This window comes from Osmerus mordax, chromosome 23 (assembly GCF_038355195.1).
Source record: "Osmerus mordax isolate fOsmMor3 chromosome 23, fOsmMor3.pri, whole genome shotgun sequence".
NCBI lineage: Eukaryota > Metazoa > Chordata > Actinopteri > Osmeriformes > Osmeridae > Osmerus > Osmerus mordax.
This window is the reverse complement of record NC_090072.1, coordinates 10,755,585-10,758,084: the sequence shown is the minus strand read 5'-3', so window position 1 is coordinate 10,758,084 and position 2,500 is coordinate 10,755,585. Positions and strand designations below refer to the sequence as shown.

Below are 2,500 nucleotides of genomic sequence, written 5' to 3'. Positions count from 1 at the left end.
CGCTTATTCTCCATTAAGATCCCTACACGTTTATCGTATGCGCCTTCCAGCCAATCGACTCTGTGTTGGTGTCGACTGACACGGCGATAAAAAACTCTTTCCGATTGCCTTCCAGTTTTTCACCTCGGCCCCGCTGAATGTCAGCCAGCTCTCTCTCTCTCTCTCTCACTCACTCACTCACTCACTCACTCACTCACTCACTCAGTCACTCAGTCACTCCCTTTTTTTTTTTTTTTTTTTTTTTTTTTTATATCTAAAAGGGCGGGAAAACGCCACCGGCCGACAGGGCTCCGCCCACACCCCCTTTTCACCCCGTTTTTTTGGTAGGGATCGCTTGTTCCGCTTTGTTGGGGGGCCCCCCCCTTTTGAGGGTTTTTTGACCCTCACCCCAAAAACCCTAGCCCTAACCTAAACCCCTCTCCCCCAAACCTCACTCATTCAGACATTCCCTCCTTCCCTCCCTCCTTCCTTCCTTCCTTCCTTCCTTCCTTCCCTCCCTCCCTCCCTCCCTCCCTCCCTCCCTCCCTCCCTCCCTCCCTCACTAGCTTTTCTCTTTGACACGCTTAGAAAGATTGCACCCTTCCCGGAGACGCTGCAATACCGGGGCGATGCGCGGAGCGGACGGAGCGAGCCCCTGTTCCGACTCCCTGTTGCAAAAATCCGTTTAATATGTTGTCCTCGCATGGAGGACATATCAGATATTAAACTGATAAGAACAGATACTACACTTGATCTTAGCCAAAAGGCCGAGAAGCGATGACCGCATTATCGGACGCCCCCGGCGCGCGGACCCTCCGTGCACCACCTGGGCCGCTCGGTCACCACACCGAGAACGGCCGAAACCACGGAAGCGGAAAGCCCAGGCCAAAAGCCGCAGGACAAGCAGGGACGGAAGCGGAAAGCCCAGGCCAAAAGCCGCAGGACAAGCAGGGACGGAAGCGGAAAGCCCAGGCCAAAAGCCGCAGGACAAGCAGGGACGGAAGCGGAAAGCCCAGGCCAAAAGCCGCAGGACAAGCAGGGACGGAAGCGGAAAGCCCAGGCCAAAAGGCAACAGAATTGAAACAGCTACAGAAGAAGCAAAGACAAAACCTGCCTTACCCGCAGGCACGCACCTAACCCCAAAGCCAACCTCACCCTGCTTTTGTCACACGTCCATCAGGCTCTGCCCTCCCTCGGGCAAAGCCTCCCAAAAATACCACGTTTCACTCGTCGGCGCTCCCCTCCACGGAAGTCTTTAGTAAAAGGCGAAAGGCTTGTGCGTGCTGAAGGGGAACCAGAGCGTCGATTTGAAACGACCCAAACGGCCTACCCCCAACCCCTCCGTTGGCCCTGACTCACCCGTCCGCGGGGGCGAACCGGGGAGAACCGGGGAGAACCGGGGCGAACCGCATCCTTCTCGGGAAAAAAAAGGCGCGGAAACGCCACGGGCCGCAGAGGGGCTCGGCCCGCCCGCTTGGCTTTTCCTTACGGCACTTTATCCATTTCATTGATCGCTTATTCTCCATTAAGATCCCTACACGTTTATCGTATGCGCCTTCCAGCCAATCGACTCTGTGTTGGTGTCGACTGACACGGCGATAAAAAACTCTTTCCGATTGCCTTCCAGTTTTTCACCTCGGCCCCGCTGAATGTCAGCCAGCTCTCTCTCTCTCTCTCTCACTCACTCACTCACTCACTCACTCACTCACTCAGTCACTCAGTCACTCCCTTTTTTTTTTTTTTTTTTATTTTTTTTTATATCTAAAAGGGCGGGAAAACGCCACCGGCCGACAGGGCTCCGCCCACACCCCCTTTTCACCCCGTTTTTTTGGTAGGGATCGCTTGTTCCGCTTTGTTGGGGGGCCCCCCCCTTTTGAGGGTTTTTTGACCCTCACCCCAAAAACCCTAGCCCTAACCTAAACCCCTCTCCCCCAAACCTCACTCATTCAGACATTCCCTCCTTCCCTCCCTCCTTCCTTCCTTCCTTCCTTCCCTCCCTCCCTCCCTCCCTCCCTCCCTCCCTCCCTCACTAGCTTTTCTCTTTGACACGCTTAGAAAGATTGCACCCTTCCCGGAGACGCTGCAATACCGGGGCGATGCGCGGAGCGGACGGAGCGAGCCCCTGTTCCGACTCCCTGTTGCAAAAATCCGTTTAATATGTTGTCCTCGCATGGAGGACATATCAGATATTAAACTGATAAGAACAGATACTACACTTGATCTTAGCCAAAAGGCCGAGAAGCGATGACCGCATTATCGGACGCCCCCGGCGCGCGGACCCTCCGTGCACCACCTGGGCCGCTCGGTCACCACACCGAGAACGGCCGAAACCACGGAAGCGGAAAGCCCAGGCCAAAAGCCGCAGGACAAGCAGGGACGGAAGCGGAAAGCCCAGGCCAAAAGCCGCAGGACAAGCAGGGACGGAAGCGGAAAGCCCAGGCCAAAAGCCGCAGGACAAGCAGGGACGGAAGCGGAAAGCCCAGGCCAAAAGCCGCAGGACAAGCAGGGACGGAAGCGGAAA

At 55.9% G+C, this 2,500-nt stretch overlaps 3 non-coding genes across 3 annotated transcripts; all 3 read right to left on the bottom strand.

Moving 5' to 3' along the window:
• Positions 1–567: 567 nt before the first annotated feature.
• LOC136968019 (U2 spliceosomal RNA) lies at positions 568–758 on the bottom strand. The gene has a single exon (XR_010879553.1). It is a non-coding gene; the product is annotated as a U2 spliceosomal RNA (small nuclear RNA).
• Positions 759–1,164: 406 nt separating this feature from the next.
• On the bottom strand, positions 1,165–1,282 carry LOC136932305 (U5 spliceosomal RNA). The gene has a single exon (XR_010874600.1). It is a non-coding gene; the product is annotated as a U5 spliceosomal RNA (small nuclear RNA).
• A 752-nt stretch (positions 1,283–2,034) lies between these two features.
• Positions 2,035–2,225, bottom strand: LOC136968017 (U2 spliceosomal RNA). The gene has a single exon (XR_010879552.1). It is a non-coding gene; the product is annotated as a U2 spliceosomal RNA (small nuclear RNA).
• Positions 2,226–2,500: the final 275 nt, after the last annotated feature.